This window comes from Cupressus sempervirens, chromosome 8 (assembly GCF_028749045.1).
Source record: "Cupressus sempervirens isolate cs-2001-9-10 chromosome 8, ASM2874904v1, whole genome shotgun sequence".
Taxonomy (NCBI): Eukaryota; Viridiplantae; Streptophyta; class Pinopsida; order Cupressales; family Cupressaceae; genus Cupressus; species Cupressus sempervirens.
In genome coordinates, this window is record NC_143125.1 from 745,037,743 (window position 1) to 745,062,821 (window position 25,079).

Genomic DNA, 25,079 nt, shown 5'->3' on the forward strand with positions numbered 1-25,079 from the left:
AAGTTTTATGTGTTGAAAGAGTTGACAAAACCTCAACAGCTCAAAAGAAGGAACTTATTCAAAGAATCCTCAAATTAGGGGGGGAAAACTATACATGTGAAGATCTCAGAAGAGACATATTAAACATTCAATTAGAAGATATGGCATTAGAATTTGTCAAACAATTTGATCTCTCTATTTAGCTCAATTCAAAAACTAAGGTGGAGCGGCAGGAATTTCCTTTACCAGATAAGATGGATATGATACAGTCAGCAGAAGCTAACCCAGAACAATTAGGCATCAACATGTCTCAAGAAGGGCTTAAATCTCTATGTTGTGGCAAACTAATGGGTAAAAGAGGAAGAAAATCTCTTAAGGAGCTCAGGGAAGTAGAGGGTCGATGTAGAGAACAATAGAAAATAGATCAAATTTTCTACAATGGGAAGGGGAAGTGCCTTCTCAATCAACTATGAAGATCTCTACCTAGAATGCTAAGGGACTCAATGCCCCTAGCAAAAAGAGGTTACTAAAACTTAACATCAAATCATTTAATTTTGATATTGTTCTTATTCAAGAATCTCAATTAAATGCATTAGAAATAGCTAAAATAAGTAGGTTGCTAGGAGTTTGGTGTTCTATGTTTCATGAATCCGTAAGGGCATCTAGGGGTCTAGGCATCCTCTGGGACCCAAGGAAAGTTAGTATTAGTATCATTCATAATTCTAATAATTGGATAAGTGGTAATGTTCAAAGCTTAAAATCAGATCTTAAATTTAATGTCATTAACATTTATGGCCTAGTTAATAATATAGATAAAAAATCAGTTTGGGAGGAAATTGGTCAATTCATTGATAGCCATGTTAATGATTTTTTTCTCCTTGGAGATGACTTTAATACTATCTTAAAAATCAATGAAAACGTAGGAGGTATTCAGGTACTACCACAAGCATCTAAAGATTTTAAAGAGTGGTGTGCCATGCATAATTTGATTCGCATCCCTACCAATAATGGCATATACACATGGAATAATAGAAGAAATGACTTTTTTTACATTGTAGAAAAACTTGATAGATTTATGATTAAAGGTGAGCTGGATATCAACAATCTTAATTTCCAGTCCTCTATTTTACCTATCACTAGGTTTGATCATTTCCCAGTTAGATTCAAATTCGTTGAGCCCCTCAAACCAGTCAAAAACCCATTTAAGTGTGAGAAAATGTGGTTCCTAGACCCAAACTTTATCAATAATATCAAATCATGGTGGGCTCAAGAGAGTTGCAAAGGTTCCAAAATGTTTTTCTTTGTCAATAAATTAAAGATGTTTAAAGAACATATCATTAGGTGGAATAGAGAACATTTTAACAGCATCTTCAAAGAAAAACTAGACATTGAAAACCAACTTAAAGAATTGAACTCTAAAATAATCAACAAGGGCATGGATAATAGGAGTTATCTCCATGAAAACGAATTGCTAGCTAAGCAAGAAAAAAAATTATCCAAAGAAGAGATGTTCTGGAGACAGAAATCTCGAGAAAGATGGCTAGTAGAAGGTGATCGTAACACAAATTTTTTTCATAATTCCACATTATTCAACAGAGCTTAGAGTAGAATCGCCTATGTTAAAAATCAGCAAGGAGTTTTAACAAAAAAAACCTAGCGAAATAGCTAACACTTTCATTAAATATTTTTAGAATATATTAAATAATCATGATGCCTCAAATAGGAAAGCACAATCAAACTTACTAAAAGTCATCCCTAAAGTTGTAACTCTAGAAGATAACAAAAATCTGATCAAACCCATCACCCTAGAAGAAGTTAAGAATACGGTCTTTGACATGAATCTAGATAAATCTCCAGGTCTAGACGAATTCTAGACATTCTTCTTCCAAAAGTGCTAGGACATCATAGGTGTTGACCTTTGGAAAGCAATCAAAGCCTCTAGAAATGGAGGCTCTCTCCTTGCAGAGATCAACCATTCTTTCATCACATTGATTCCAAAGAAATTGGATCCTAAATCTCCAAGAGACTATAGACTAATTTCTTTGTGCAATACAGTTTATAAAAAAAATTCCAAGGTTCTAGAAAATAGGCTTAAAGAGATCCTTCCCAAGATTATCTCTGAGGAACAAACTAGTTTTATATCGGGCAGATCCATCCTTGATGGTATCATCACCATTCAAGAGACCATCCATTATGCATGTTCAAACAAAGAAGCCTGTATGCTCATGAAATTGGATATCCAAAAAGCATATGACATGGTAGATTGGAGGTTCCTTTGTAATATGTTAGAAGCTTTTGGGTTCTCCCATCAGTGGATTAATCTAATCTTCAAATTTATATGCACTCCTAAGATCGCTATTCTTATTAATGGTATGCCAGAAGGTTTCTTTGATATATCTAGAGGAATTAGATAAGGGGACCCTTTATCCTCGTCTCTTTTCATTATTATGGCAACAGCCTTTGGGAGAACTATGAAAGATGCATATGATAAACAAAGGATTACAAGGATTACTGTCTCCAAAAATTTGCCTAGTATAACCCACCAACATTTTGTTGATGATACTATTCTTCTCGGTAAAAGTATGGTTGCAGAGGCTTGCCCTCTCAAAAGAATTATAAATACGTGCATGGAAGCTTCAATTCAGAAGGTTAATGATCTCAAATCTGAAATCTTCTTCATTAATACCAAGCTAGAAATAGAGCAGCAAATGTGCAAGTTAATTGGCTTTAAGAAAGGACCCTTTCCTTACAAATATCTAGTTATTGCCCTAGAAAAAGGAACTAAATCAAGTAAGGTTTGGGATAACACATTAGAAAAATTGGACTTCAAGTTATGTTCTTGGAAGGATAGGTAGCTAACGAACACTGGTAAATGCACTAAGATCTGAGTAGTTCTTTCGGCTATTCTAACCTACCCACTTTCATGCCTTCCACTCTCTAAGAAAAATCTCAAAAAATTTGAATCTAAGATGAGGAATTTCCTTTGGAAGGATTAGGATGAAGAAAATAAATTGGCCCTCATCAAATGGGACAACATTTATAAACAAAAAGAATCAGGGGGTTTAGGGATCAAGAATCTATATTGGCAAAACAAAGCCCTAGGGGTGAAACTCATTTGGCGCCTCTACAACAAAAGACATTGTAAATGGGCCAAGATTCTTTATAACAAATATCTTAATGTAGATGACCCACTTTCAATTTTCAGAGTTATCTCCCCTCCTAAAGGATCAGAATGTTGGAACTTCATGTTAAGATGTCATAAGCTGATTTGTAAATTCTTAACATGGGATGTTGGTTCATGTGATGCAACCCTCTTTTGGGAGGATTATTAGGATTGTAAACCCCCCCACCTTACTCTCAACAATGTCTCGTCAATTCTCAAAAATAGATTATCTACTCTATGGGATAACAAAGTCAAGGATTATAAGACTTTGGTAGTTTTAGAAGGAACTCATAAATGGACTTGGACATCTTTGAAGGGTTTGGGGTTCAAGGATGATTTAGTTAACAAATTTGAAAAGATTCTAGAAGGCAGAACCCTTAAGAAAACAATTAGAAGAGACACCTTAATTTGGGTTACTTCTAATGATGGGAAATATAATGTCAAAAATGGATATAGGGCTATTCTAGAAGCTCATAAACCTTAAATGGTGGACATCCCATTAAAGCTTTGTTGGGATTCCTCTTGCCTTTCGAAAGTGAGCTTCTTTCTTTGGCTAGCTATGCAAAATAGGATTCTTACTATGGATAGATTATACATTCTTGCCATTCATGGTCCCTCCAGGTGTGCTCTGTGCAAATTTAGCATCAAAGACAATGACCATCTTTTGTTTAACTATCCTTATTCTCAAAGCTGCTGGGAGTGGCTCAAGAAGATGTTCAGATGATCAACCCACTTCCCAAAATCTCTATTTGATTTTCTTAAAAGATGGCATGTTAATCTAGTCAAGGGTTTTTATAGTAAACTTTGGAATATTTCCCCCTCTATTTTGTTATGGGAAATCTGGAAAGAAAGGAACCATCGTATTTTTTGAAATTTGGAATTCAAGCCTGAAGATCTTATTACTAAAATAGAAGCTAGTATTGTAGAAATGATCAACTCTTATCTTAGGAATTCGCAGCTAGAGGAAGGTTCATTCTCAAATTGGGATGGCCTAATGAAGAAACATTGGCCCAATTTGATTAATCCCCCTTTATTCTGCTTAAAGAAAAATAAGGAGGCTAGGAAAAGTTGTAAATGGGAACCTCCACCTTTGGGATGGGTCAAACTAAATTTTGATCGAGCAGCTCATGGTAACCCGGGTATAGCTGGCATCATATGTATAATAAATAATGAGGCTGGGTGTTGGATAGTTAAAAAAGTGATGTCAATCCCTCCTACCTCTAATAATCTAGCAGAACTTAAAGCTCTATATCAAGGTATTCAATTATGTACTAAACTTAAATTAACTAAAGTCATTATTGAAGGAGATTCACAAATTATTCTAAATGCCATTAGAAAAAGGTCCACTCCTAACTGGGTTCTTAATTTGCAGTTAGAGGTTGTTCTCTCCTTGATAGATAAGCTAGAAAATTATAGAATATGCCATATATATAGGGAAGGTAACCAACTAGTGGATCAGCTAGCTAACTCAAGAGCAGATGGAGTCAATTCGTTGTTATTTAATGAGGGGTATTCTCATCCTCTTTGATTTGTGTTTTCCTTAGTATCGATATTTTAGTTTTATTTTATTTAATCTTCTCAATATATACTCCTATTGGTCATTTTATATTGAAGGTGTGATTTCATGTCTTTTTATATGACTTGATCATATTCATATTAATTCTTAAGTTTATGCCATTCATACTGCCTTATCCTCGGCTATTCCTAAGTACATAATATATATTGTGTTTGAGTGGGACTCTACAGTCTAATAATTATTATATGGTCAACCATAGTTTTTGGCAGCCCATAGTATCATGTAATTATTCCTTCCTTTACGATGAATCTCGTGCATTGGTACTTTGCATTTAACTTCCATCTGATGTAATCCTTTTGTGACATCGAGTCTATTGTTCCTAGGATTGCATCTAGATGCTTCTTCCTATTATTTTTGGGTGTTTCTCTCTACATTTTTTACTTTCTTTCTTGATGTGAGTATGGAGTCCAACATTCATCTTTTCCAAGCTACCGAGAATCGCACTATGGCATTATGTGGGTCGGTGAAACCAGAGAGGTGGAACGAGATTCTCTATCTAGTGGATGACATGTCGTGTCTTGCAATCAGTCGAGCTCTTGGAGAGGGAGTTTCTAACTATCAATATACTTGGAGGACCAATAGTAATATAATCGGGTCATTCATTGGTTGTCTAGTAAGAGCCAAAGTGGAAGTAGATGACATTGTTAGGCTTTGTCGTGACCTGTTTGTCCCAACTTGGAGAAAGGGATTGGAACAAACAGTATGTAACATTGATAAAAAATTTAAGATCCCCCTATTGGGGCATCTAGATTTAGTCATGGCTTACCAATGACCATCCTTGGCAATCAGAGAGAGCTTAGCTTTTTATCGTGAATGGCCAAAAATGGAGGCCAATTTGTTTTCTATCCTTCACTAGTGAGGAATCAATGCAGAAGAAAACAAGGAGTGGCTCCTCAATTATCTTCATTTCTCCAATGCTTACATCTAGTCGAGGGTGACATTTAATAATCTCAATGATCTGGACTTTTGCACCCCAAATGTAAAAAAAACTAGCAGAGAAAAATTCAACTTTGAGTTTCCTCCCAATTTCAAGATGGAGCAGCTCAATGACATCATAGAAGTGATTATGGTTCTCTGGAAGGAAGGTAGGGGTGCAACTTGATCATCACAAGTCCAATCTAGCTAGGTTTAGTACTACAGGGTTTTATAGTTTATATATAGTCAACAATTTTGTCAGTACACCTAATTACCTATGACATGTAAAGACCTTCATTTTAAAGTAGAATGTAATTTTTTTATCTCTTTGTTATTAAACCCTAAGACTTTCTTATGTTGTTCCATGGACTTTATGAAATATAATATGCTTGGTATTTGGTCCATACCTGTTTCTATCACAACATTTTGGTGTTTTATGCTTTATTTCTAATCTTTAGGTTTAAATGCCTTCACTTAGATCTAGGATTAGCTGCATGGATGAAATTTCGAAGAGGGCATTGAATCTTGTTTCGGCTATTTGCATTTTAAGATTATTTGTATGAATCTGATTTCCTTTTCAGTCCATTTGTATTGGCCACTTTCTAGAAGTGGTTACATCTTCTTATGCTGCGAATTTCTCGATTTGTTTCGTTACTTCATGCTTTCATTATATATGTGGTTTATGTATTAATGACAATCTACTTAACAAATCTCTGCATCAGGTTAATTTGATGGACCTTTGAGATCACTCTTGTAAGTTTGACTTAAATCATGAGGTTGAGATATTGATCCCTTCTAGAAGAACAAGGACTTTCAAAGCTAATTCAAAATAATTTCTAGTTTCATAGGTTACTCTTTTCTTCATATAGTATTAACATTTGCATATTTAAGCCATAATCTATATTAAATCTTGTAGTTTCTTCCTTAGCCTTAATTTAAATTTGAAAATTTGGGCAAGAAATGCTTTAAGCATGGCGTTTCTCCTACCCAGGCACACCCTATGAGTATGTTTTGTGTAATGAGTTTCCACTGAATTTTGAGGATTATAAGGATTGGGAATTATGGTGAGCTCTTGGTTGTATTCATTATTGACTAAAGTAATATGTCTTCATGAGCTAGCAAGATCTATGGTTTGTTTTGGTTAATCTCATCATGTCTTTGTGTTTTAGTGTTTACTATTAGTACTCTATGACACTTTGGAGTTACTCGAGGTATGGGCCCACGTGGGGTTTGCTATTAATTCTTTCAGGCTTATGTTATTCTCAATCTTTTAGTAGCTTTATTTGATAATTTTTTTTCTTTGATCCTTTCTCTTAAATATCTTTAGGTATGTTTTATTTGTTTCTATGTTCAAATTAATATTTTTTTCTTTGCATTATTTATGTTATCGATTCTATTTTTTATTCTTTATCTCATGGATTACTAACTTTTGTTGAAGATAACTATGATGCATCTGATATGGGTAATTAGTGTTCCTCATATTTAAGTTCAGAAAGATGTTTTAATTGGTATTTTCACATGCATTTCTAATAATTGTTCTAAGATGGATAGGATTATAAGAGTTCAATTTGAGCAAGTTCTATATCAATAGGCCTCCTTTTATAAGCTTTTGTAATTTCCATCACTATCTTTTCAGGGGTATGCATCCGTGCATAAATGTAACTTATTTGAATATTTTACTGGGGTATGCCCCTTTTAAAATGTAATAATATAAGACATCTATCCCGGGCTAGATTGAAGGTTTTCTTCTCCATTCTTTCCTACCAGTGCCCATTTGAACAGAGAAAAGCTATTGTAAATTTTATTTATTTTAATAAAAATCAATTAAGGCCTTGGCTATTTACCGATAAAAACAAAACAAATTATTAGTTGAATTAATAAATATATTATTAAAATGTCTCATGAATTTATTAAATAACATAATTCATTTAAAGATAAAGTTATAGTCTAATTTTGAGCGTGATAATATATATTTAATTTAATAATAATATATTTAGGAGTTCATTTTTTAATAAATATTAAATGTTATTATTACTTAAGTTAATAAATATTATATTAAAAATGTCTTGAATATTAATTAATAAGAGAGGAAGCAATTATGTAACAAAGTTTATTTTAATTAAATTACATAAAGTATACGCATGAAATTAAAATATAATAAATTAAATTAAAGAGAGAAAGCTAATTAATTTAATAAAGATATTTTGATTAAATATCTAAAAGTTTGTGCATGAAGATTTAAAAGATAATAAGATAAATAAACAATAATTGATCAGCGAGTCCCCTCTTGTGATTGCACAATTAGAGCCCCAAATTAAGGTAGAACTCTTTATCAGAGATCACGTGATTGCACAATCAGAGCCCCAAATTAAGGGAGAACTCTTTATCAGAGATCTAGAGCTCATTATACAATTACACGAATTTTGGAAGAGCACTTTCGAAAAATGAGGTTTTTAGAAAAAAAGGTAAATTCTTGTGTGGTTCATGGGTTGTCAAATTAGCATTAGATTCAGGTAGAATCTTGTGGTTGATTTCCATAGTAGATTTACATTCTTTAATTTTCCTATCTTCTTCGTGTCTGGTTAAATTTGTTTTCAAAACTTTTAGAATTATTTGAAACCCTTGTGATTGAAATTTATTATTTTATATTCTTGATTATGTCCATGAACAAATTAATGAAATTGAAACCTTTGTTGTATATTTTAATTGTTCTTCTTATATGTATATGAGAAATAGAGATTTGAAACCCTTGTGTTAAAATTTACTATTCTCTACTCTTGAATACATCTGAGAAAGAGTTAATTAAAAATCCTTGTTTGATTATATTGGTATTTCATAATTGGATGTTGAAATCAGGATTTGGGTTTTGAAAAGAAAATGAATTTTATTTTATAGATATTAACCATTTGATCTAGGTTTCTCTCCTAGATTCCTATTGGATAGTTTCCATTTTTGAAAAGTTTCTATTTTTAGTAAATTTTTTTTTTTTTTAAGTTTATGTTTATAGTAAATTTTTGTTTTTGGAAAGTTTTCATTTTTGGAAAGTTTTCATTTTTAGTAAGTATCCATTTTGGAAAGGGTATGTGCAGGATCATGGTGTGCCAAAAAGTGGAAATCTGAAAAAATCTATAGTTCTGAAATATCTCAAACCATTTCAAAATCTATTCCAACTTTTTTCTCACCCATCCTAATACTAAATGAAAACAATTAATATCTTTGTAAGGTCTACTATATCTTTTGACACCAAACCTATATGGTCAACTTTAAAAACATCCTAAAAATGTGCTTTTAGCCTATTTTTATGTGATTTTTACTTCAAACATGTAGCTGATGAATTTTTTTTCACCAAAATTTGATGAAATGAAAAGGGTTTCTTAAAAATGTTCTTATCTTTCCATAAATGTAAGGTTTATCAAATTATGAGTTTAGTAAGTAATTATTACTTATTTTCTAATGGAGTTATATATAAAGTGCTGACTAGCACACTACTTGAAAAACAATTATAACTTTCAAATGGTACAACATTTTTTAAATCCAAATGATGCATCACATTCTATGTTTCTTCTACTATAAGGAAAACAAATGGAAATTTAAATTTTGCAAAGTTTTGAATAAGTTAAGGTGGTTAGACATAAGAGTTCTTTTACTCCAAAAATAATAAAGTCAAAAATTAATTAATTATTATTTATTTATAATAAAAATACCCAAAAATATGTGTCACATCCAGGCATGAGTCTACTACTTATATCTAGAATATTATTAAAAAATATTATTATTTAATTTTGATTAAGGTGGTCAGACATATGTCTACTTCTTATTTTTGGTGTAATTTTTTCTTAATATTGCATTAATATTCAAAATTTTGACCAATCAATTTTTATTTTTTTGAGATAAGTCCTAGTATTTTAGAAACTAGATTCAATTTTCTAGATATTCTTTTCTCTCAACTTTTTGATATAAAGTTAATAACAAGTAAAAAATTGCACGTCAACATAACCCTAATTTTCTGATATTTTATTGCCACTTAAGAGCATAGTTTGGTTGACCATGATCTTGCACATACTCGAAAGTTTCCATTTTTCATAAGTTTTCATTTTTGGAAAGTTTCCATTTTTAGTAAGTTTCCATTTATGAAAATTTTACATTTTTAGTAAGTATCCATTTTTGGAAAGTTTCTATTTTAGCTGGTTTATACTTTTGAAAAGTTTATATTTTTAACAAGTTTCTATTTTTGAAAAGTTTATATTTTTAGTAGGTTTCTATTTTGGAAACGTTTCTATTTTTAGTAGGTTTTTATTTCAAAAAAGTCTCTATTTTTAACAGGTTTCTTTTTTGGGAAAGTTTTTTCCCAAAGTTTAATTAATTTTAAATTATTATGATAATAATTGATAATTATTATTAATTGTAATTTAATAAGTATTCTCAAAATTTTAAATTTAATTATTTGAAAAATTCATTTATTACTTTATTATTTAAAAATAATTTTAAAGTAAATTGAAAATCAAAGAAATTAATTGGGAGAATTAATGATTATCTTTAAGTAAACTTGGGTTATGCTTGATGATTTGATTTTATATGAAAATGATTTATACTGCCAAGGAAATTTTCTTATTCAAAGACCTTAGTAATTAACATACTTTAAAAAGATGAAAACTATGATGTGTATGTTCACCAAACTCTTATGTTTTGATAACAACTTGAACTATGAAAACTATGCTTAAATAACTTTATATGAATTATTGAATTGTGTGGGATTCTTGTGATCTCGAAAACATTAGTAAATCAACACTAGGGAATTTTTATGATTAAGAAACCTTAGTAATTATAATACTTTGAGGAAATGAAAGTGTGAACCTTGTTTGGAATTGAAAAACTATATAAACAATAATACTTCAAAAAGAAAACTATAACCCTGTTTGTTAATAAATATTTGTGTTTCAAAATGAAAATGAGAACTTGGAAACCTATAGTGAAAATTAAACTTGTGTGTTTTCAAACCTAATGAATTATGAAAAGTTATATTGTATGTTTTGTATGAGATGTGTATTTTTTAGTGATGTTGGGTTTTGGGGTTGACCAAGCTTTGACTGGCCAGGTTGTATTACTAGAGGCTTGGAAGTTTTGTCTATGATGTCATGATGATGTTTTGATCTCAATCTTTTATTCTTAACCATGGTAATGTGTCTTTATGCTCTATGACGGGTTTTGATCTAGTGATTGTTATTGCTTCCTAGTGTTCTTGTGTGAAATTGAGGTGAAGGGTGTGACCTATCCAATTTAACCTTTAAGGCTTTGATCAATTATTTTTGGATTACTTTCCAGTCACTTGTATAGGAGTAAGGTGTTTGTATGATTTGTTCTTGGTGATGTCATGTTATGACGTGGATTGGTTTATGTGTACTTTCTCGGATCAGTCTTGTTAGGATAATTGTTTTAGTGATGTTTGATTTTTGATTAGTCCTATTAGGATGATCACATTGGTCGAATATGTGATTATGATCAATAATTTTTAGTACTTTTTAGTTTCTTGTTTAAGAACTGGTGTATGGTATGTGGTCTTTTGCGATCTTTTGATTTTACTAATCTTAGGGTAGGTTATTTGTATTTCATGTTGGGAAGTGGCTTGCAATGGAGGTTGAAGCCCTAAAGAGGTTGCTTGGGTGAGTCATTGTAGGCTATGTTAATAAGTGATAACATTTCATTAAATGGATTTAAAATGAATTAACAAGATATTGGTACTACAGAAGTCACTAGGTGTCTAGAGGATTAAAAAACTAGCTGGTTAACCTTATAGTTGACTCATTAGTATTCCTTGTTTATACGAAAGGATACTGATGCTACATAGAGACACTAAGGGACCAGAGTCTAGAGAGACTTTTAGGGTGACCTTAGATTTGGCCTATACGATGACACTTGCCCACATGCATAGTAGATTCACTACGTGTCTATTTTCCCTCTAGGATTAGTTGATACTTGTGTCTTGGTACCCTTTGAGATAGTTTTCTTTTAGGTGATTCCTTGAACCTAGATATTGGTTCTGACTCTTGAGTTTTTCATCCTATTTAGGACTAGATTTTATCTCCTTAGTGTGGTAGGAGTGGACCTTATTGGGTTTCATGAGGTCGAGTGGTAGTACATTTACTTATACCACTAAGATTCGACCATCAAATATCGCTATTGGATGGGATGGTTATACTTAGTGTATTGTATTTAATTTCATAGATCTTACAAGATGATGTAATCTATTTTTTGATATATGTTATTTCAGCCTCTCATACCCTATAATCTATACAATGGATGATTGTTCATTATGATTATTGCCAAGTGGCATTCGAGGTGACTATATAATATTTAAAAGGATTCATACTTGTATATTATTATTTTACATGGATTTATTATATATTGGATTTAGTGTTAACTAAAATTAAATGTGATTCATCATCATGGGAATATTATAAATAGGGATTACTAAGAGGGGGGTCAGAATCAATAATCTACAAACTTTAGTTGTCAATTGAATTATATTGCTTGCTTTAAACCATGCATAACAAAGCAATAAAGTAATGTTGAACAATAATTGTAACAATACACAAAGATAACTCATGACACCATATTTTGTTAACTAGGGAAACCCTAGCCAAAGGAAAACCTCAATGGCAATGATACCCACTAGATAATATACTAATATATATGTTCCTTGTTAAAGGATGGACCCTGTTAGGAGTCAATGAGAAAATTCAATGTAACAATCTCTATTAAGAGACTTTGAATCCCTATTAGGAGATTCTAACCCTGTTAGGAGTTATGGAGTAATGTATGCAAGATGAGCCCACTGTTTAAACATGCAATTTCAACTACAAGAAGAGCTCACTGCTGAAACAAGTAATTTACTATTATTTACCTTCTTTGTTTGATCTTTGGTCTTTAGCTCGATCTCGGATCACTAGATAGTTCATAGAAAACTTTGCATATATCTCTTACACAAAAGTTTGTTCACTTCGCAATCTTACTTGATAGCACTTCATATAAGCATTGCACAATCACTCTTCTTATCACAAGAAGTCCTTTACATAAATACCATGCCTTTACATAAAACACTGCTAGGTTGGCTAAGACCACAATTCATTTTTTCAAGTTAGACTAAACATCTAGGATGTCAGCCCTAATTGGACAAGTAATTATTTTGCAACCAAAACAATTATTTCCTTCAATTCTGCTATCTTGCTTCATTAAAACATGATTAACTATGTTGCATACAATCCATACAAACTTCTAAGGTTATACACGTTATCACCAACATGTATACATCTCCATGTAACTTTGCTTTCCATAATATGACATCTGCAACAAGTTATAAGCACAACAATACACTGTTGTAAGCCAAATTCTATAATCAGACAATTTTTTGATAACCAAACACTAAGTATCTTTATTTCTAAGGTTTCCTGTCAACATGTATATCATGTGTTGCCATTAATAACAACAATTACATATCACAATTAGCCAATTGTCAATAGGGAACCTTAACAGTTGTAACGTGTTTATGTGTTTTTGATGTATGAGTGTATGTTAATTGCTTCTACTATTCTATAATTATTGTTGTATCTTTATCTTTATCTTTAAAAAAAATGATTGGAAAACTTGATGAATTAGGTTAAGTTATTTTGGGTCACATGGCGGGGCATTACATAGATTTTATGGGTGTTGATTATAAAACCTTAGTGGGAAATGATGATGTCAAGGTATCATTGGAAATAGGGTTACAAAATAATTTCCAAGGTTCAACACATTAAATAATTTAGAAAATGTGGTCAGCTTATGTAGAATTTTAGATTCTTCACTTGAGATTGAGGTAATTTAACCCTATTTACTTATCCATGCATCCACAACAAATGTCCAAATGTCATTATCCTCCATTGCATTATTCCTCTTGAAAATGTCTTCCCTCTACAAGTGTAATATTTGTTAGTTTTGTGGAGATGGCTAATTTTATTATTGTCCAACATAACATGTCCTCTTTCATCAATGGATGCAATGTTTTTTTCTCACTTGTAACCAGCGATGCTCGGTGTCACTCCTTCGTCATGACTCCGGCCTCATCCTACTCAGCATCATTGCAAAGTCGTCCAATATGGTGACACATTTTTTAGGACTGCATCATACCAAGCCTTAAGTGAAGGGTTCAAGTATATTTGTATTTTTAGCAATAAAGAATGGTTGTCGATGTCAAGTTGTATTCAATGATCTACAAGAAAAATGTTAAGAGTGATTTGGTTTATTACTCAATGATTTTCTATTCAAGTATGAAATCTTTAGACATTTAGACCCTTGTCGAAAAAGTTCATGGTAGATCACAGTAACACTAGTTTTATCACCTGCGTGAGCCTGGTTATTGTGTTTGTTTATCACTAGCTTTTGCAAGTTTGGTTTTTGATATGACATGTAAATTTGAGTTTTTGGAAAGGGCTCGAGCTCTCTCAAATTTGAGTACTTTAAAAGCATGAGAATTTTCAATTTTATTATTTAAATAGAAAAGGAAAAAAACATTTTTGTTTCATATTAGCATATTTTTGTTGTCCTCTAGTTTTCTCAGGTGGATGAATATGAATTTTCTTGCCTTGTCCATCAAAATGAATTATATTCTTTTTGTTTGAAAAAATGTTTTTTCATTTAACAATTAGAATAGGAGTAAAGAGAATGGGAAGATGGCTATAACGTTGTGTTTGTGCTGCAACTTAGAGCTGTTAGGAAGTCATACCGAAAAGATTGGTAACACAAATTGTGCAAAAAAACTCATTCATACAAAACTCTGTTATAATGTAAGAACTATGTGAATATGATATTACATTCCTCCCATCATCACACTAAGAAATTAATTTTCTCATAGCCCTTGTGATAAATATAAGGCAAGAAACTACAAAAGAAAAATAATAATATCTCATTCACATTTCAATAAAAATCGAAGTTCCCTGTAAACTTAGAAATTATATTTTTCATGTCCTGTGTTGCTCTTCTCTAGAACTAGGACCTTCATTCAAATAAAATTGGTTTGATTTACAAATGGTGGTTGTTTATAAGAACAATTAATTGAATACTATAAAAATTAGTTTTTCTTGTCTCATGATCATTGCCACAATAGTACACGAGATACTTTTGATGTTTTGAAATTTGAAGCAGATTAGTTAAATATGGATGGAAGTATGAGCATAAGAGGTTTTGTATCAATTCAACCCCATAATCACTTAAAAGATATTAAACACCATAAGCTTGTAGGTAAGAAGTATATCTATTTTTCCTCTGCTTTCCCAGTTTCTTATTATGGGAAATGCAGAATTGATTTTTAAAATAAAACATATAGACCCATGTAATTGCTGGACAAAAAATTCTCACTAGACAAAAACTTCTTAGAAGGGTCGAAGATCATAGTTTCGCCTAGTTCATGTCTTCCCTTTGTAAGCACCCAAGTCAACCCATAGAAACTTCTGGTTGGTCCGTAGAAATTTTTAGAGGTTAATAATGCCCAAGTTGGCCAAGAAACTCTAGAAGCAAATTAATGAAATAAATCTATTTAGGCATTTTAGTTCTTCACGAAATAATAATTTTGTATTTTTTTCAAGAAAAGAATGATTTTTCTCCTTACCTTAGCCAATGAAAATTCAAAAAAAATGTATTTTTAAATTACTAAAAATTAAAACTAATTATTAATTATAATGTTTTTGAAGAATCAAATATAATGTTTGAAGAATCAAATTTAATGCTTGAAGAATGAAATTTATTACTTTTGTTTTGGTTGGTTGGTTGACCTGGTGCACTAAACCCTTGCATTAGTATCATTCAGTACATCACCTCTGGGTATTTCTCGAATGTTCACCTCCCCAACAACCTAGACCTAAAACAATGCAACTGAACCAATCAAGTATACCGAATTTTCATCTTGGGGACAAAAAGCTTGCAAAACATTGTGTTGATTCCAATGATCACTCGAAAGGGAGCCCACGTAAAATTTCTTTGCTTAATAGTAATCATGTGCCTACCATTAGAAAAGATTTGGGGAATCGTCATCCTCTTGTCACAATCACTGAGAATGGACCTGATGCATCCAATGACACTTTTGGTGCCTCTGAAATGTCATTGGGAACCCAAGCTCAGGTATTTTAACTAGGCAGGAAACAGATACATTTGTAGCAATCAAACCAAAATCCTCGAGATTATCTCATTTAGGTTGCTCAATGTAGAACTGTACCTTTTTTTGACATAGAAGCTCTCCTACTGGGCTACTTTCTGGACTAGGTAATTAGGCCCAAGGGGCCTTACCAAGTCTTATTTATCTTGTTTAAGCCATTCAATAATTTTCCCATAAGATTAAAAATTAGTTGTTTTGAGCTTTAATCTTGACCTTGCTTTCCAGGTTATGCAGATGAGAAAATTGGTTGTAGCATTGATTTAGTATGCTCCTATGGGGATATCCCTACATAAAACAGAGCTCAAGGACACACAAGTTTTATGGGGATGTCCCAATGCTCAACGAACATGGGTGTGCGAGAATGGGAGAAAGGTTGAACATACCCATAGTGGGCTCTTTTGAAGGAAATCAAGCAGGGAAAAATCTTGACAATTATAGTTTTGGTAGCGAGAATGTTTCATAGTGATACACTTCAAAATCCTAGATTGGGTCATGAGATGATGCAACCACACCTATTGAAAAATATGCTGGTGTGCAAACTTGTACAAGGTTTGTTAGAAGAAAGCATTCAATCGAATTGAATGGTAAGATGATTTTGTAGCATCTGAATACTGTACATGCCTAGGTATATAAATTTGTGATTCTATTTCATTTTCAGGTTGTACTTGGGTTAACTTTCAGTTTTTTAATTTATAACTAATTGTATTTTTATCTATATATATATGAAGGTAGAGACAGGAAATTTGGGTGTGTCTACCCTAATATATGTTCCACACAAATTTTCAAGATCCATATATGTAGAACTTGCACTGGATGCTCTCCTACAAGATTCTGTCCTATGTCAGATTCGTGCAAAACGTGACTGTGCGGCTCCCTCACGAAGCATTGTTGCGAGGGTCAATATTAAAGCTTTTATTTCTATATTGGTTTTTTGTAATGGAAACCTGTAATGAAAAAGGGTTAAATTTGAACAATCATTTAACATTTAGGTTTTATTTCTCTAAGAATCGAAGAACATCAATCAGTATAGGAATGAAGAAGTTGCCAGCGCTTAACTAGAATTTATTTTTATTTTTAAATTGAATATTAGCTTTACCATCGCTAGTTACAGTTTTATGGATTCATTTGTTATTATTGTTGACTCAAAACAACAGACATCAAATATCGTTGACATCAACATGCTAGTCGAATCCATTTTATATCTGAAGGTCCTACGGAAACAAGTTCAGGTTAGAGATCAAGAAACCTATTTTTTGTAATGTCTCCAATATTATTAAATAATAATATTTTGTTATGTGGTTGAGAATCAATGTTTTTAATCTCTTGGGCCTATTGGTTATTTTTATACTTGTTAGCTTATTGCTATTTTGCAATCCTTCGGGAAGCTTCCTCAAAGCCCTTTATAAGGCCTTCTTGTAGGTTGTTTTAGGCATGCTTTTGGATTATTTTCTATGTACTATGAATTCCTGTTGGAGTTCTGAATTGTTCACCATTTCGAAAGTGAAAGTTCTTCCCTATTTAGCCTTGCAATTTTGGTGGGATTCATCCCTCACCCTACTCTATTGTTGCATGTAATTCTTCGCTCTGTCCTAGCAAATTGGAGCACTATCTTTAAAAAAATTATTATTCACATTCAAGCCTCTATTATTGCATGGATTTTATCAAGATCTATTATGTTTTGTGTATGAACCAGATTGTATTTTGTATTGGGTTCGGATACCTAACCGTGTGGCCTCCCGTCATTTCTGTACTGCTTCTTCCTTGGCCATACGACCTTTACCCTCCATACACATTATCGTACATTTTCCCTGTCACTCATCCACACCAAGTATGGCCTACTATATGGATGTCCAACACTTACTGTACATCCTCCTCTCTTCCCCCATTGTACTCCTCCTACAGCTACCGTTTGGCCTTTTCCTTAACCCTGTAACGTCTCCTATTTGTGCAACGTACAACCATCAACCCTCCCCTACTGTACTTCCACTCGCTCCACCATATCGTGCCCCTCCAATTCCTACTATACGGACCTCCAATTGCACCATACAAATTCATCAATACAATACCTACATCACTCCTCCACCGTACAACATACTTTGGTAGCCTCTCATCCCATATGGGCTTCATTGTAGTGCTTACCTGCAGACATTATCACCACATAATTTACTTTTTTTTACCACATTGGTAGCTTAGAACGTTATAGTGGTATCAGAGTTAGTGATCTTGCAATCCTATCAGTGATATTGGATGCTGCCAAGATCCTGATCAGTAGGAAGAATGGGTGAATCAAGTGTTGAAATGATGCAACTTCTAAGGGAGTTGACAAGTGGACAAAAAAAACTTAGTGAAACCTTGTTAAATGGACAATAACATCTTTGTGAGACCTTGGCGAAGGGGCAAAGATCAAATTAGCAAGACCCTCCAACTTTTCACACAAGGAAGGTCAAATGGAGGACACAGTGGGCATGGTGACAATTCTATCAATGAAAGGCATCACATAGAGCGATCCTACACATGACCAATGATGCCAACATTTCCTTGACAAGAGCCTACTTTCCTTGAAATGCAAGATCAATTTCATCAAGACTGGTTTGATGCCAGATTTGGTGTAGAATTGTCTTTCAAGGATTATGTGGAATTGTGGACGAGGTATTCTAGGAGGTAGGGAAATTACAATGATGACATTAGATGAAAAATTGGAAAGATAAACTTATCATGCTTTGATGGATCTAATCATACATCAGCATGAGCATGGGTTCAAAAGGCTGATACATACTTCTAGCTCAACCCCATGCCTGAAGAAGAGGCTATCCATTTTGTAGCACTTCACTTGGAGGTAATTACCCATGAATGGTGGCACCATGGGATGGTCACCCTCAGTCATAATCAAATCACTTCATATGCCAAGTTCACAGGGAGACTTATTGACCACTTTGAAAAAAGGGATCTAGAACTTAACTTCAAGGAGTTGGCACAACTAAAGCAAACTGGATCAGTAGAGAGATATATTATAGAATTTAGAGGCTATCCATACTAGTGATAGACATTTCAGAGAGAAGACTTGTTTTATTCATGGATGGGTTGACCGAACCCCTAAAGGGTTGGGCGAAGGGTTTTAACCCTGACACACTTGTGGGAGCAATCAAGAAGGCACGACACATGGCAACATCCACTTCTTTGTCTAAAAGTTATTCACATGCCAGGCCACCCATCGTTCCAAAGGAGAAAGACAACAAGCCCCCTCCAAAGAAGCAGTCAATAGATGAAGCTACGATACAAGATTTGAGGAGAAGGAAGCTATGTTTTAATTGTAAGGAATCATGGGAACTAGGATAGCGATGCTTAGGGAAGGGGAAGATCCATTACATAGAAGTGATGTCAGACAGTGAAGAGGATGAGGAATCACGAGTCAAAGAATATGATCAACAAATTGAAAAAGAGGTAAACAAAATCATGCAGAGAGGATTGCTACACTAGTATGTCGAGGAGGAACCATTTCTTTTGCAGGCACTCTAAGGTGTACTATTTTTTGGGTATGAGGAACTCTCCGAGGTCAATGGGTCATAGTTATGCTAGACAGTGGGGCCACACTTAATTTCATTAATTCATCACTTGTGGAATGAAGAGGTTTAACTATAGAGACACATGCGGGATTCCAAGTCAAGGTAGTCGGAGGAAACCTCCTATCATGTACCCATTTGGTCCCACAACTTAGCATTACCATGGAAACCATACGATGATCGAAGGTTTCTTTATAGTAGATCTAGATGACATGGAAGTAATTTTTGGAATTTAGTGGATGGAAACATTGGACGAGTACACACAAAGCTTCAAACGAATGGATTTTTCATTCGAAGTGGATGGAAAGAAGGTGTTCCTTAGGGGAATGTCAAATGGAGGGCTGAAGGAAATCTTAGCACAATGGATGGAAGCTATTCTTCAACATGATGACATTGTTTGGGCAGCACAATGTTTGATATCAACAAAACTAACGAAAGGACAATAAATTGACCACCAAGATGATGAGCTTCACATAATGTTGGATAAGCATTGTATAGTCTTCATCAACATCCCTCCAGGCATCCCTCCACATAGAGGATTTGAGCACATCATAGAGTTGGAGGAAGGAGCCAAACCCATCATCACAACACCCTATCACCATCCAAAAAGGTTTAAGGAGGAGATAGAAAAAATGGTCCAAGAACTCCTGGAGAAAGGATGGATTAGACCTACTTCCAGTCACTTTGCATCATTAGTAGTTTTGGTTAAGAAGAAGGATGAAACCCCCCAAATGTGTGTGGACTATTGTGCACTAAACAAGAAAACTATTAAAAATAGATACCCCATCCCCAGGATCGACGAACTATTGGATGAGTTACATGGTGCACTCTATTTTTTCAAAATAGATCTTCATTCAGGATACCATCAGATCTACATGAGGGATGAAGATGTGGAGAAGACCGCCTTTCATTGCCACTACAGACATTATGAGTTACTAGTTATGCCCTTTGGTCTAACCAATGCTCCAACTACTTTCTAGTCATGCATGAACCACATCTTCAACAAGCAACTGTGAAAGTACCTATTGGTGTTTTTTGATGACGTACTTATTTACAGTAAGGCATGGGAGGAGCATTTGAGGCATTTGGATGAAGTACTCAGAATTATAGAGTCACAACCATTGTTTGCCAAGAGTTCTAAATGCGAGTTTGGAATGACATAGATATTGTATCTATGGCATATAATCAGTGCTTAAGGGGTTCAGGTACACCAAGAAAAGATTCAAGCCATCTTGGATTGGCTACCTTCCAAGACTCTCGTTGATCTAAGTGGATTTCTTAGATTGTGCAGTTACCATAGAAGGTTTGTAAAGGGGTTCTCACAACTTAGTGCACCACTGACAGACCTGACAAACAAGGGATCTTTTCATTGGGACATGAAGGCACAACACACTTTTGACAAGTTGAAGGAAGTTATGAGTTCATGCTCAGTGCTAGCACTTCCCAATTTCAATTTGCCCTTCATCTTGGAGTATGATGCTTCAAGAGAAGGTATTGGGGTAGTGTTGATGCAAAACATCACCCTGTTGCATTCGAGAATCAAAAACTCTTAGAAGCAAAATGATTATACTTCATCTATGATAAAGAGATACTCGCAATCATACATGCACTAACAAAGTTATGGCAGTATCTTGTTGGGGCAAAATTTGTGGTGCAAACAGATCACAACAGCCTAAGATGTTTTTTAGAGAAGAAAGATTTAAATGAAGGACAATAGAAACAGGTGAGCAAAATCAAAGCTTTTAACTTTGATATTGTGTATGTGAAAGGAAAACATAATGTAGTGGTTGATGCTCTATCAAAGAGGCCTACAATATGTTCATTGTCTAAAATTTCAGCACATTGGAAGGAACGTCTATTGGTTGAATACTTTAAGAACACATTTTCTTGCTAGTTGATGGATGATCAAGTACAAGATGATAGGTATAAGGTGGTTGATGATATTATCTACTACAAGGGCAAGATTTACCTGGTACCCTAGTCCAAAATGAATGAAAGAATTCTGAAGGAGATACATGATTCATTGTTGGTTGGACAGCTCAGATACTTGAAAACCTATAGGAAAATCCAAGAACGTTTTACATGGAAGGGTTTCAAGAATGACGCCTTACAGTATGTATGAGAATTCTCTATCTATTAGCAAAAAAAAAATCTGAGCATACCCTACCTATGGGACTTCTCCAACCATTGTCAATCCTTGATCAAAAGTGAGAAAGAATTTCAATGGATTTCATCACTGGGCTACCCAAAATTCAAGAGGAGGACTGCATTTTTGTTATGGTTGATCATTTGACTAAGTATGCCCATTTCTTTTCCATTTCCATTGGGTACCAAGCATTACAAGTGGCCGAGTTGTTCTTTCGTGAAGTTTTTTGTTTATGTGGTCTTCCATGAAATATAGTAAGTGATAGAGATAGTCATTTCCTTAGAAATTTTTGGATGGAGTTATTTAGGCTAGCGGGAATGGAGTTGTCACCAAGTATGAGCTACCATCCACAGTCAGATAGACAGACTGAGATTGTAAACAAATGGTTGGAGGACTATCTGAGGAATTATGTTTCAGTGCAGTAGAAGGCATGGATGCGTTGGTTGCATTTGGGTGAGCATTGTTACAACACTACTTATCACATGTCACTAGGCATGCCACCCTTCAAAGCATTGTATGGTTATGAACCTTCATCATTCATGGATTTGGCATTGGGAAATAGTCATGTGCCAAGGGCTAAAGATTGGCTATAGGAGAACTTAGATATCATGAGATCTCTAAAGGAAAATCTTCAAAGGGCTCAATATCAACAAAAGATATTTGTAGACCGACATTGAATTGAGAAAATTTTTGAGGTGGGTGATTTGGTATACCTTTGACTTTAACTGTGAAAACAATCCTCCCTAAAGTTGTCTGGTAAGGAGAAACTAAAACCACACTTCTACGGACCCTACTGAGTGGTTCGAAAGGTAGGAGAAGTTGCCTACAAATTGGAGCTTCTAAAGGGAGTCGAATCCACAATGTTTTTCATGTGTCATTACTAAAGAAGGCTATGGGACAATGTATCACAGTGTTGAAGGAATTGCCTTCCATTGATGAAGAAGGGAAATCAATTTTAGAACCAACAGAGATCATAGATGTCCAGGAGAAGAAGCTCAAGTCCCGTACCATTAAGGAGTTTCTTGTGCAATGGAAGGATCTTCCTGTCGAGGATGCCACCTAGGAAGGCAAGCAAATTCTAGAGCATCCAAGTTTGCAATTGCTTGAGGGCAAGTAATTTTTGGGCACAGAGGACTGTAATGTCTCCAATATTATTAAATGATAATATTTTGTTATGTGGCCGAGAATTAATGTTTTTAATCTCTCGAGCCAATTGGTTATTTTTGTACTTGTTGGCTTATTGCTATTTTGTAATGCTTCGAGAAGTTTCCCCGAAGCCCTTTATAAGGCCTTCTTGTAGGCTGTTTTAGGCATGTTTTGGGATTATTTTCTATGTAATGCAAATTCTTGTTGGAATTCTTGATTGTTCGCCATTTCAGAAGTGAAAGATCTTCCCTATTTGGCCTTGCGGTTTTGGTGGGATTCATCCCTCACCCTATTCCATTGTTGCATGTAATTCTTCGCTCGGTCCTAGCAAATCAGAGCATTATCTTTTGACAATTATTATTCGCATTCAAGTCCCTATTATTGTGTGGATTTTATCAAGATTTATTGTGTTTTGTGTATGAACCAGATTGTATTATGTATTGGGTTTGGATACCTAACTGTGTGGCCTCCCGTCCTTTATGTACTACTTCTTTCTTGATCATATGACCTTCACTCACCATACACATTGCCGTACATTGCTCCTATCACTTATCCACACCAATTATGTCCTGTCGTACGAACGTCCAACACTAATCATACATCCTCCTCTCTTCCCCCATCGTACTCCTTCTATAGCCACCGTTTGGCCTTTTCCTATTTGTGCAAGGTACAACCATCAACCCTCCCCTACCATACTTCCACTCACTCCACCATATTGTGCCCCTCCAACTGCTATCATACGGACCTTCAACTGCACCATACGGATTCATCCATACATTACTTGCACCACTCCTCCACTGTCGAACATACTTCTGGTAGCCTCCCGTCCCTTACGGACTTCATTCCAATGCTCGCTCACAGACATTATCACCACATAATTTATTTATTTTTACTGCATCAGTAGCTCAAAACATTACATTTGCAATGCCCATTACTTTTCATAGTCCTATGGTGCTTAGTGAAATCTAGTGGACCTGCTTGATTTGCAATAAGTTTTGCCTTTTATGTCATGGCATTAAATGAAGAGGCAAAATATGCAGATTTGTGATGTATTGCCTTACCTACATAAAATCAAGTGACTGTTTTGTCTTGGAAGTTTGAAAAGTTGGGTCAAGAGAGTTTAAAGTATTAGCTAATATAAATGGTAGACTCTGTTGTAGTCAAGTATTGTCACAGGTGGATATTAATATCAGAATCTCTTAAAAATCAATGATACACTAAACTTTTGGAATCTATTGAAACTGCTTGAGTTGTAATATGTTTATCTATTATGTCATGGCAGAAAATGAGGCAAAATATGTAGATCTGTGATGTATTGCCTCACCTGTATAAAATCAAGTGACTGTTGTGTCTGGGAAGCTTGAAAAGTTGGGTCAAGCGAGTTTAAAGTATTAGCTAATATCAATGGTGGATTTTGTTGTAGTAAAATATTGTTACAGGTGGATATTAATATAAAAATATCTTAAAAATCAAAGATACACTAAACTTTTGGAGCTCATGTTGATAAAATTTACCTTATTATATCTTGCTAGAATTTGGAAAGAGAAGGAGATAGAATTTGGAAAGAGAAGGAGAATTAGAAGCTGTAAGATTCCATATCCTGACTCATTTTAATACCTTTTCTTATTTTGATCCCTACAGAAACAAGGGCTGTTGCCGTCCAGGGCTCTTTTGAGTTTCAAGCATGCTAACACATTTTTAAGAGAAACAAGCTTTTACATATTAATTTGTCTTTCCGGAAAGTTGGTGTCTAATTATTTTAGACCAGTAACAGTTCTACTCTTGACTGAAATCCTATATATATATGACATAATGTACACTGTGGACTTTGTAATTTTGTGCCTCTTTTATGTTCTTCCTTTTATGCTTTCAAATTGGTATCAGAGCAGGAAAGGTCTAAGGGACTGTTGTTATCTGAAGAGAGAGACAGTGTCAAAAGGAGGGCGGGGAAAAAATTACTCACACCAAATAGCTGCAAGGAGGCTCTAAGATCTAGTTTGGTTAATTGTCAGAGAAGTGGGATGATGAAAGAAGATTGCAGCTACTCAAAGAAAGAGTGAAGAATCACTACAGAGACAACATATCAGCCTATTAGATTGACAAAGAGCATTTTCAGAATTGAAGTCTGAAAAAGTGGAAGAAATTTTCAAGTCTGGATAGATTACGACCATGTTGAAGACCGGCTGAATGTGACTATTGCAGTAGTTGGGATTGAAAAGCCTATGAGGCCATTGATATCAGTTATTGACTTCGATCTTTATGCGTTGTTGAAGGAGGAGGTGTATGTGGGGTTTTCTTCAGCTACAGGGTCTTATGCTGATGAAAACTATTACATTCTGATTGGCTGGAGCTTCCGTACAGAAGGTGGTGTTGTAGATATCAATGGAAACATAGGAGTGAATTCGATTTAG

At 34.1% G+C, this 25,079-nt stretch overlaps 1 pseudogene; it reads left to right on the forward strand.

The window, feature by feature from the left end:
• The first annotated feature begins 233 nt into the window (after positions 1 to 233).
• On the forward strand, positions 234 to 25,079 carry LOC149544565 (uncharacterized; annotated as a pseudogene).